The sequence below is a fragment of the Oncorhynchus masou genome, chromosome 32 (assembly GCF_036934945.1).
Source record: "Oncorhynchus masou masou isolate Uvic2021 chromosome 32, UVic_Omas_1.1, whole genome shotgun sequence".
NCBI classification, from domain to species: Eukaryota; Metazoa; Chordata; class Actinopteri; order Salmoniformes; family Salmonidae; genus Oncorhynchus; species Oncorhynchus masou.
Genome location: NC_088243.1, coordinates 20757028 through 20769088, shown reverse-complemented (window position 1 = coordinate 20769088; position 12061 = coordinate 20757028).

Genomic DNA, 12061 nt, shown 5'->3' with positions numbered 1-12061 from the left:
GACCAGAGCAAAGATCCTTGCTGAAAACCTGGAGCAGGTTGGGGGGCAAAGATTCACCTTCCAACAGGACAACAACCCTAAGCACACATCCAAGACAACACATGAGTGGCTTCGGGACAAATCTCTGAATGTCCTTGAGTGGCCCACCCAGAGCCTGGACTTGAACCTGATCGAACATCTGGGGAGAGACCTGAAAATAGCTGTGCAGCGAGGATCCCATCCAACCTGAGAGAGCTTGATATGGTCTGCAGAGAAGAATGGAAGAAACTCCCCAAATACAGGTGTGCCAAGCTTGCCGCATCATACCCAAGAAGACTCTAGGCTGAAATCGCTGATAAAGGTGCTTCAATGAAGTACTGAGTAAAGGGTCTGAATACATATGTAAATGTAATATTTCAGTTGTATTTTTAATACTTTTGCAAAAATGTGTAAACAGTTTTTGCTTTGTCATTATGGGGTATTGTGTGTAGATTGATGGGGAAAACAATTACATTTTTAGGATAAGGCTTTTACCTAACAAAATGTGGAAAAAGTCCAGGGGTCTGGATACATTCCGAAGGCACTGCACATCCAACCTGTAATATGCCATTCACTGCCATACTGCCCAGCCCTTATACTGCGTCCTGCAAAATGACTTGATTATAGGTAGTCCGGTTTTGAACATGCTGCAGGCAAAGAGTCATGTTGCAAATGGTAATGCTAATTATATTATTCTGCTCAAGTGACTTGGAACGAGTCCGATACTAAATATACAGGTGATGCACAATGAAGCTCATGATAACAGGACAGTTTGACAGTGACTAGATGAAAAAGTAATGAACCTGTACTGCTGATCACATTGGACACAAAAGGTTTCACAGTCTCTCTCCAATGTCAAATTGAAGAATCCGAACACGGATGTTTTGGGCCAGGGGTACTCAACTCTATGAGGTCCGGAGCCTGCTGGTTTTCTGTTCTACCTGATTATTAATTACACACCTAGTGTCACGGGACAATAAAAAAATGCAGTGGAGCTGGCTTCGAGGTCCAGAATTGAGTTTGAGGGTTCTATGCAGTCCTTCGGAACTAGAAGCACAAGCATTTCGCTACACTCGCATTAACATCTGCTTACCATGTGTATGTGACCAATTAAATTTGATTTGATGAATTATACCAGAGGTGCAGTAGCTGTAATGTCCACTTGGTGACAGTAGTGCCCCAGGGGTATAAAACCCAAAGCCCCATCTGTGTTTTCCTTGCTCACTAAGCACTCATGGACAAACAATATTATTGCTAGAATCACTAGGCTAGACTGTATAACCAACTGCAACATTGTTCATTATCTTTAATAGTATAGAAAATAAATAGACTTTTGATTTGGGGTCAGTGCAAGGATACAGATGGTTTACTGGGCCTACTAATGGAGAGTGAGGTCTCAGGGTTGGGTAGGTTACTTTCTAAATGTAATCTGTTACTAGTTACCTGTCCAAAATTGTAATCAGTAAGAACTTTTGGATTACCCAAACTCATTAATGTAATCTGATTACATTCCGTTTACTTTTGGATTACTTTCCCTTTAAAAGGCATTAGAGAAGAGAACTATGTATGTTACCAATTGAACGACATCTATTGCAGGAGTTATCAGTGTTCAAGTTTACACGGTCATAAAGTTTACATGGCCATATATGGATGTTAAATTTTACTTTATGTCGGCTTCTTCTAACCCAACGCTTTCTACTACATATAATACGATTAAATTATATCTTTACATTAAAAACGAAAGTCTTCCAGAATTCCAATAAATGTTATACCCCTTGAACTTCAAGAACAGGTCTTGGAAATATGGAAGTACAGTGGGGCAAAAAAGTATTTAGTCAGCCACCAATTGTGCAAGTTCTCCCACTTAAAAAGATGAGAGGCCTGTAATTTTCATCATAGGTACACTTCAACTATGACAGACAAAATGAGGAAAAAAAATCCAGAAAATCACATTGTAGGATTTTTAATGAATTTATTTGCAAATTATTGTGGAAAATAAGTATTTGGTCAATAACAACAGTTGATCTCAATACTTTGTTATATACCCTTTGTTGGCAATGACAGAGGTCAAACGTTTTCTGCAAGTCTTCACAAATTTTCACACACTGTTTGCTGGTATTTTGGCCCATTCCTCCATGCAGATCTCCTCTAGAGCAGTGATGTTTTGGGGCTGTTGCTGGGTAACACGTACTTTCAACTCCCTCCAAAGATTTTCTATGGGGTTGAGATCTGGAGACTGGCTAGGCCACCCCAGGACCTTGAAATGCTTCTTACGAAGACACTCCTTCGTTGCCCGGGCGGTGTGTTTGGGATCATTGTCATGTTGAAAGACACAGCCACATTTCATCTTCAATGCCCTTGCTGAAGGTTTTCACTCAAAATCTCACGATACATGGCCCCATTCATTCTTTCATTTACACGGATCAGTCGTCCTGGTTCTTTTGCAGAAAAACAGCCCTAAAGCATGATGTTTCCACCCCGTGCTTCACAGTAGGTATGGTGTTCTTTGGATGCAACTCAGCATTCTTTGTCCTCCAAACACGACGAGTTGAGTTTTTACCAAAAAGTTATATTTTGGTTTCATCTGACCATATGACATTCTCCCAATCTTCTTCTGTATCATCCAAATGCTCTCTAGCAAACTTCAGACGGGCCTGGACATGTACTGGCTTATGCAGGCACTGCAGGATTTGAGTCCCTGGCGGCGTAGTGTGTTACTGATGGTAGGCTTTGTTACTTTGGTCCCAGCTCTCTGCAGGTCATTCACTAGGTCCCCCCGTGTGGTTCTGGGATTTTTGCTCACCGTTCTTGTGATCATTTTGACCCCACGGGGTGAGATCTTGAGTGCAGCCCCAGATCGAGGGAGATTATCAGTGGTCTTGTATGTGACCAAATACTTATTTTCCACCATAATTTTCAAATAAATTTGTTATAAATCCTACAATGTGATTTTCTGGATTTTTTTCCTTCTCATTTTGTCTGTCATAGTTGAAGTGTACCTATGATGAAAATTACAGGCCTCTCTCATCTTTTTAAGTGGGAGAACTTGCACAATTGGTGGCTGACTAAATACTTTTTTGCCCCACTGTGTATACATATATATATCAGTGGGGAGAACAAGTATTTGATACATTGCCGATTTTGCAGGTTTTCCTACTTACAAAAAATGTAGAGGTCTGTCATTTTTATCATAGGTACACTTCAACTGTGAGAGACAGAATCTGAAACAAGAATACAGAAAATCACACTGTATGATTTTTAAGTAATTCATTTGCATTTTATTGAATGACATAAGTATTTGATACATCAGAAAAGCATAACTTAATATTTGGTACAGAAACCTTTGTTTGCAATTACAGAGATCATACGTTTCCTGTAGTTCTTGACCAGGTTTGCACACACTGGAGCAGGGATTTTGGCCCACTCCTCCATACAGAGCTTCTCCAGATCCTTCAGGTTTCGGGGCTGTCGCTGGGCAATACGGACTTTGAGCTCCCTCAAAAGATGTTCTATTGGGTTCAGGTCTGGAGACTGGCTAGGCCACTCCAGGACCTTGAGATGCTTCTTACGGAGCCACTCCTTAGATGCCCTAGCTGTGTGTTTCGGGTCGTTGTCATGCTGGAAGACCCAGCCACGATCCATCTTCAATGCTCTTACTGAGTGAAGGAGGTTGTTGGCCAAGATCTTGCGATACATGGCCCCATCCATCCTCCCCTCAATACGTTGCAGTCGTCCTGTCCCCTTTGCAGAAAACCATCCCCAAAAATGATGTTTCCACCTCCATGCTTCACGGTTGGGATGGTGTTCTTGGGGTTGTACTCATCCTCCTTCTTCCTCCAAACACAGCGAGTGGAGTTTAGACCGAAAAGCTCTATTTTTGTCTCATCAGACCACATGACCTTCTCCCATTCCTTCTCTGGATCATCCAGATGGTCATTGGCAAACGTCAGACGGGCCTGGACATGCGCTGGCTTGAGCAGGGGGACCTTGCGTGCGCTGCAGGATTTGAATCCATGATGGCGTAGTGTGTTACTAATGGTTTTCTTTGAGACTGTGGTCCCAGCTCTCTTCAGGTCATTGACCAGGTCCTGCCGTGTATTTCTGGGCTGATCCCTCACCTTCCTCATGATCATTGATGCCGCACGAGGTGAGATCTTGTATGGAGCCCCAGACCGAGGGTGATTGACTGTCATCTTGAACTTCTTCCATTTTCTAATAATTGCGCCAACAGTTGATGCCTTCTCACCAAGCTGCTTGCCTATTGTCCTGTAGCCCATCCCAGCCTTGTGCAGGTCTACAATTTTATCCCTGATGTCCTTACACAGCTGTCTGGTCTTGGCCATTGTGGAGAGGTTGGAGTCTGTTTGATTGAGTGTGTGGACAGCTGTCTTTTATACAAGTAACGAGTTCAAACAGGTAATGAGTGGAGAACAGGAGGGCTTCTTAAAGAAAAACTAACAGGTCTGTGAGAGCCGGAACTCTTACTTGTTGGTAGGTGATCAAATACTTATGTCATGCAGTACAATGCGAATTAATTACTTAAAAATCATACAATGTGATTTTCTGGATTTTTGTTTCAGATCCTGTCTCTCACAGTTGAAGTGTACTCATGATAAAAATTACAGACCTCTACATGCTTTGTAAGTAGGAAAACCTGCAAAATCGGCAGTGTATCAAATACTTATATATATATATACATACAGTGGGGAGAACAAGTATTTGATACACTGCCGAAAAAATATAAAAATATATATATTTGGAGTCATTAAAACTTGTTTTTCAACCACCCCACTAATTTCTTGTTAACAACCTATAGTTTTGGTAAGTTGGTTAGGACATCTACTTTGTGCATGACACAATTAATTTTTCCAAAAATTGTTTACAGACAGATTATTTCACTTATAATTCACTGTATCACAATTCCAGTGGGTCAGAAGTTTACATTCACTAAGTTGACCGTGCCTTTAAACAGCTAGGAAATTTCAAGAAAATTACGTCATGGCTTTAGAAGCTTCTGATAGGCTAATTGACATCATTTGAGTCGATTGCAGGTGTACCTGTGGATGTATTTCAAGGCCTACCTTCAAACCCAGTGCCTCTTTGCTTGACATCATGGAAAAATCAAAAGAAATCAGCCAAGACTTCAGAAAAAAAATTGTAGACCTCCACAAGTCTGGTTCATCCTTGGGAGAAATTTCCAAAAGCCTGAAGCTGAAGGTACCACATTCATCTGTACAAACAATAGTATGCAAGTATAAACACCATGCAGCTGTCATACTGCTCAGGAAGGAGACGTGTTCTGTCTCCTAGAGATGAGCGTACTTTGGTGCGAAAAGTGCAAATCAATCCCAGAACAACAGCAAAGGACCTTGTGAAGATGCTGGAGGAAACTAGTACAACTGGTATCCACAGAAAATCGAGTCCTATACCGCTCAGCAAAGAAGAAGCCACTGCTCCAAAACCACCATAAAAAAGCCAGACTACGGTTTGCAGCTGTACATGGGGACAAAGATCATACTTTTTGGAGAAATGTCCTCTGGTCTGAGAACAAAATAGAACTGTTTGGCCATAATGACCATCATTATGTTTGTAGGATAAAGGGGGAGGCTTGCGAGCCAAAGAACAACATCCCAACTGTGAAGCACGGGGATGGCAGCGTCATGTTGTGGGGGTGCTTTGCTGCAGGAGGGACTGGTGCACTTCACAAAATAGATCGCATCATGAGGCAGGAAAATTATGTGGATATATTGAAGCAACATCAAGACATCAGTCAGGAAGTTAAAGCTTGGTCGCAAATGGGTCTTCCAAATGGACAATGACCCCAAGCATACTTCAAAGTTGTGGCAAAATGTCTTAAGGACAACAAAGTCAAGGTAGTGGAATGGCCATCACAAAGCCCTGACCTTAATCCTACAGAACATGTGTGTGCAGAACTGAAAAGTGTGTGTGAGCAAGGAGGCCTACAAACCTGATTCAGTTACACCAGCTCTGTCAGGAGGAATAGGGGGAAGCTGTGGAAGGCTAACGGAAATGTTTGACCCAAATTAAACAATTTACAGGCGATGCTACCAATATAAATATTTACTAGGATTAAAAGTCAGGAATCGGGAAAAACTGAGTTTACATGTATTTGGCTAAGGTGTATGTAAACTTCTGACTTCAACTGTATATTGATATATATATATCATACACATACCCACATATACACACATATATATATATATACATACATACATACATAATACACACACTTTAATAAAAATATATACCTTACTTTTGTTTTCCCTGCAAACCCAATCACCCCTCCCCCAGTTGGAGGAAACTAATAAACACCACTTAGGCTTCTACTTCCAGCTTATACATACTATACACATTTTACAGACACAATCTATTTTACAATAGTTATATTTTGTTTGTTTTTAGTCCTGTCCTTCCTCTATTTCTGATGGTCACCCAGTTTGATTTCTATTTGCTATATACACTGCTCAAAAAAATAAAGGGAACACTTAAACAACACAATGTAACTCCAAGTCAATCACACTTCTGTAAAATCAAACTGTCCACTTAGGAAGCAACACTGATTGAAAATGAATTTCACATGCTGTTGTGCAAATGGAATAGACAACAGGTGGAAATTATAGGCAATTAGCAAGACACCCCCAATAAAGGAATGGTTCTGCATGTGGTGACCACAGGCCACTTCTCAGTTCCTATGCTTCCTGGCTGATGATTTGGTCACTTTTTAATGCTGGCGGTGGTTTCACTCTAGTGGTAGCATGAGACGGAGTCTACAACCCACACAAGTGGCTCAGGTAGTGCAGCTCATCCAGGATGGCACATCAATGCGAGCTGTGGCAAGAAAGTTTGCTGTGTCTGTCAGCGTAGTGTCCAGAGCATGGAAGCGCTACCAGGAGACAGGCCAGTACATCAGGAGACGTGGAGGAGGCCGTAGGAGGCAACAACCCAGCAGCAGGACCGCTACCTCCGCCTTTGTGCAAGGAGGAGCAGGAGCAGCACTGCCAGAGCCCTGCAAAATTATCTCCGGCAGGCCAAAAATGTGCATGTGTCTGCTCAAACGGTCAGAAACAGACTCCATGAGGGTGGCATGAGGCATTTGCCAGAGAACACCAAGATTGGCAAATTCGCCACTGGCGCCCTGTACTCTTCACAGATGAAAGCAGGTTCACACTGAGCACATGTGACAGACGTGACAGAGTCTGGAGACGCCGTGGAGAACGTTCGGCTGCCTGCAACATCCTCCAGCATGACCGGTTTGGCGGTGGGTCAGTCATGGTGTGGGGTGGCATTTCTTTGGGGGGGCCGCAGAGCCCTCCATGTGCTCGCCAGAGGTAGCCTGAGTGCCATTGGGTACCGAGATGAGATCCTCAGACTCCTTGTGAGACCATATGCTGGTGCGGTTGGCCCTGGGTTCCTCCTAATGCAAGACAATGCTAGACCTCATGTGGCTGGAGTGTGTCAGCAGTTCCTGCAAGAGGAAGGCACTGATGCTATGGACTGGCCCGCCCGTTCCCCAGACCTGAATCAAATTGAGCACATCTGGGACATCATGTCTCGCTCCATCCACCAACAGTTGCACCACAGACTGTCCAGGAGTTGGCGGATGCTTTAGTCCAGGTCTGGGAGGAGATCCCTCAGGAGACCATCCGCCACCTCATCAGGAGCATGCCCAGGCACTGTAGGGAGGTCATACAGGCACGTGGAGGCCACACACACACACCTCATTTTGACTTGTTTTAAGGACATTATATCAAAGTTGGATCAGGCTGTAGTGTGGTTTTCCACTTTAATTTTGAGTGTTACTCCTAATCCAGACCTCCATGGGTTGATACATTTGAATTCCATTGATATTTTTTGTGTGATTTTGTTGTCAGCACATTCAACTATGTAAAGGAAAAAGTATTTAATAAGAATATTTCATTCATTCAGATCCAGGATGTGTTATTTTAGTGTTCCCTTTATTTTTTAGAGCAGTGTAGTTTGGTGAATCATGAAGGACTCCATCATTTGTAAGAAGTTTCAATACATTTTTTTGGGTAGCATTTCCATATTGAAGATTAAAAAATAATTTGGTGCATTTTTTCCCCATATTCCATCCAGTTCGCTTTATTTTTACTTGAATAAGTTCCTCCATTTATTTTTGCTTTTCCTCTAACTTACTCTGAGCCGCTATGGGTACAGTTTTTATTGCTATCTGTCTGTACTGTTAGTCCTTGAATATCCTTTGTCAATATGGACTCTTTTGACCTAAATTGCTTTTGTTTTATAGATGAGTACTGAATTGCATGGCCTTTAAAGGCACATTTAAAAGTGTCCCATACAATAAGGGGATCTGCTGTACCTGTGTTATGTTGGAAAAGTCAGTTATAAATGATTCTGTCCTCGTTAAAAACAAGTTATCATCCAGTAGGCTTTGATTACATTTCCAATATCCTCGCCCATGTGGAAATTCTGTAAGAGTAATATATATGCCAATTATGTGATGGTCAAACTGCTTTCTGTCCCCTATCAACACTTTATATCCATGACATTTATTTCCTCTACGGTCCATAGAGGTATTTAAAACCATATTATAATCTCCCACCATAATAATAGAGTCTTGTGTTGCTTGTAGAGTTGATCAATTATTATTTGGACCATATAGGTTAATAAGCCATGTCTGTTTATGGTGCAATAACATATTTAAAATCATCCGTCTACCTTGAAGATCTGTTTGGACAATTTGCACATTTGGATCAAAATTACTGTTAATTAATATCATCACCCCTTTTGAATTTCTTTACCCATGGGAGAAATATATTACCCCTCCCCACCCCCCAGTCCCTTTTCCACAAAACTTTGTCTGAAATTGTTGAATGAGTTTCCTGTAAACAATAGATATTATATTCCTTCTCTTTTAGCCAGGTAAATACTTATAGTCTTTTCTTATTATCTGCTATTACAAATATAACTGGCTATAATTATATCACCAATTACCATACTGAGACACACGTTTCAATTCTATTTATCAACAAGACTCTTACAATAACTGTCTTCTAGCTTTCATTGTAACGAGAGGCCTGCATTCCTTTAAATGTTTTAAAACCTTTATAGTATTCCTAGGCTACTGCTATGCATTGTGGAGTGGGGTAGTGAGAGGTTAAACAAAGGAATGTGGCTGCATGATGTTTTTTGTTCCTCCATGGTTCGCTCCGATATGAGTCAATGATCCATGCAGAAACTCATTTGCATATCACCCTGCAATCTGCTTTCACTTTGTCCCAGTAAAGTGTGTGCGTGTGTGTGTGTAAGTCCGAGTCCCCTGTGGTCCGACCAGGGTGTATACGGGACGGAAAGTGAGTAGTCAGCTGTTCTTTCTCTCGGCTCATTAGCGTCCTGCGTCTCGGATGAGACCGGACGAGGAAGCCCTTCTATTGATCCTTATCCTCCCTCTCTCCCTCCACCTAACGGCCCACCAACTGACCCACCGGAGGAAAGCTGCTGTATAAACATTACCAGACCTGGGTTCAAATACTTGATAGTTTTTCTAATACTTTATCTAAGCTTGATTGAGCTTGCCTGGCACAATGGAACCAATAGAATAGTCCAATAACTGCACCCCGCCACTCCTGGCAGGCTAGAGCAAACGCTCAAAGTATTTGAAAGATTTGAAATCGTAGTTGAACCCAGGTCTGAATGGTACAGGAGTAGAGTAGTCTAAGGAACGGGTTTGTTCTGGGATTGCTGCCCACTGGAGGAGATGGGTGTTGCGGAAGAGGGGCAGAAAAATGCTGTGTGAGGGAGGAACAGGAGTGGGTTACGGATAGTTCTTGGAGGGCTGCCCATCGGTGCGGAGAGGTGCTAGGGCCAGGGAGGGAGGAACAGTGATCTTTTTTGTTCCAAGCAACTGCAAGTTATTGGATGTGCGTACACTGCGTTTGAAACTAGAGGCAGTGAGTGACAGGAGAAGCCTGTTACCATCAACTTATGCCAAGTATGTATACATTCCACCACATTAGATACAATATATGTTAGACATACTCTTTTGATGACTTACTTTATGTATATGGTTCGCAGCCTTCCTACAAAATCAAATACTTGCCAAAATGTTCAGGTGACTGTGTGAAAGATGTAAGCTAAGATGTAAGCTATGGCCCTTTGTCATATGCAGAGGAATGTAATTATGTAATCCTCCTGACTTGCATTTAGGTGTACTTTTTGCTGCAGTACTTTCTCAGTGGTCAGCGGTTTGCTGTTCTAGGGAGAGTAGTCCGATTTTCAGATCAATAGCGAGATTCTTCCCTTCAAGCTTCAAAGCCAGGGGGGTTGAGCTGGGCTTAATGAGACAACAGGGCTCTTTAGAAGGTGCTGCGTGTCCCTTAAAGCCACCCCGAAGAAGCTGGAACACACTAGATATGCTGCTAGCTATACGGTGCCTTTGGAAAGTATTCAGACCCCTGGACTTTTCCCACATTTTGGGAAATCCTTATTCTAAAATGGATTACATAAATAAAAATCCTCAGCAATCTACACACAATACCCCACAATGACAGTGAAAACAGATTTTTAGAATTTTTGCAAATGCATAAAAAAAACAGATACCTTATTTACATAAGTATTCAGACCCATTGCTATGAGACTCAAAATTGAGCTCAGGTTCATCCTGTTTCCATTGATCATCCTTGAGATGTTTTTACAACTTGATTGGAGTTTACCTGTGGTAAATTCAATTGATTACACATAATTTGGAAAGGAACATGTCTAACTATATAAGGTCAGAGCAATAACCAAGCCATGAGGTCGAAGGAATTGTCCGTAGAGCTCAGAGACAGGATTGTGTCGAGGCACAGAAAAAAAAATCACAGTGGCCTTCATCATTCTTAAATGGAAGAAGTTTGGAACCACCAAGACTCATCCTAGAGAAGGCTGCCCGACCAAACTGAGCAATCGGGGGAGAAGGGCCTTGGTTAGGGAGGTGACCAAGAACCTGATGGTCACTCTGACAGAGCTCTAGAGTTCTTCTGTGGAGATGGGAGAACCTTCCAGAAGGACAACCATCTCGGCAGCACTCCACAAAACAGGCTTTATGGTAGAGAGGCCAGACGGAAGCCACTCCTCAGTAAAAGGCACATGACAGCCTCCTTGGAGTCTGCCAAAAGGCACCTAAAGGACCCTCAGACCATGAGAAACAATATTATCTGGTCTGATGAAAACAAGATTGAACTCTTTGGCCTGAATGTCAAGCATCATGTCTGGAGTAAACCTGGCACTATCCCTATGGTGAAGCATGGTGAAGGCCTCATTAAACTGTAGGGATGTTTTTCAGCGCCAGGGACTGGGAGACTAGTCAGGATCGAGGGAAAGATGAACGGAGCAAAGTACAGAGATCCTTGATGAAAACCTGCTCCAGATCACTCAGGACCTCAGACTGGGGCGAAGGTTCACCTTCCAACAGGACAACGACCCTAAGCACACAGCCAAGACAACACAGGATTCGCTTCGGTACAAGTCTCTGAATGGCTTTGAGTGGCCCAGCCAGAGCCTGGACTTGAACCCGAACATCTCTGGAGAGACCTGAAAATAGCGACGCTCCCCATCCAACCCGACAGAGCTTGAGAGGATCTGTAGAGAAGAATGGGAGAAACTCCCCAAATACAGGTGTGCCACGCTTGTAGTGTCATACCCAAGAAGACTCGAGGCTGTAATCACTGTCAAAGGGGCTTCAACAAAGTCCTGAGTAAAGGGTGTGAATACTTATGTAAATGTATTATTTCAGTTTTTTATTTGTAATAAATTAGCCAACATTTCAAAAGTCCTGTTTTTGTTTTGTTCTTACTGGGTATTGTGTGTACAGTCGTGGCCAAAGGTTTTGAGAAAGAGTCAATATTTGCAGTGATGATCCTTCTTTTTCAAGACTTCTGTAGTCCGCCCGGGCAAGGTGTCAATTAACTTCTGGGCCCCATCCTAACTGATGGCAGCCCATTCTTGCATAATCAATGCTTGGAGTTTGTCACCTTGGAGTTTGTCACCTTGTCTTCTCCGGACA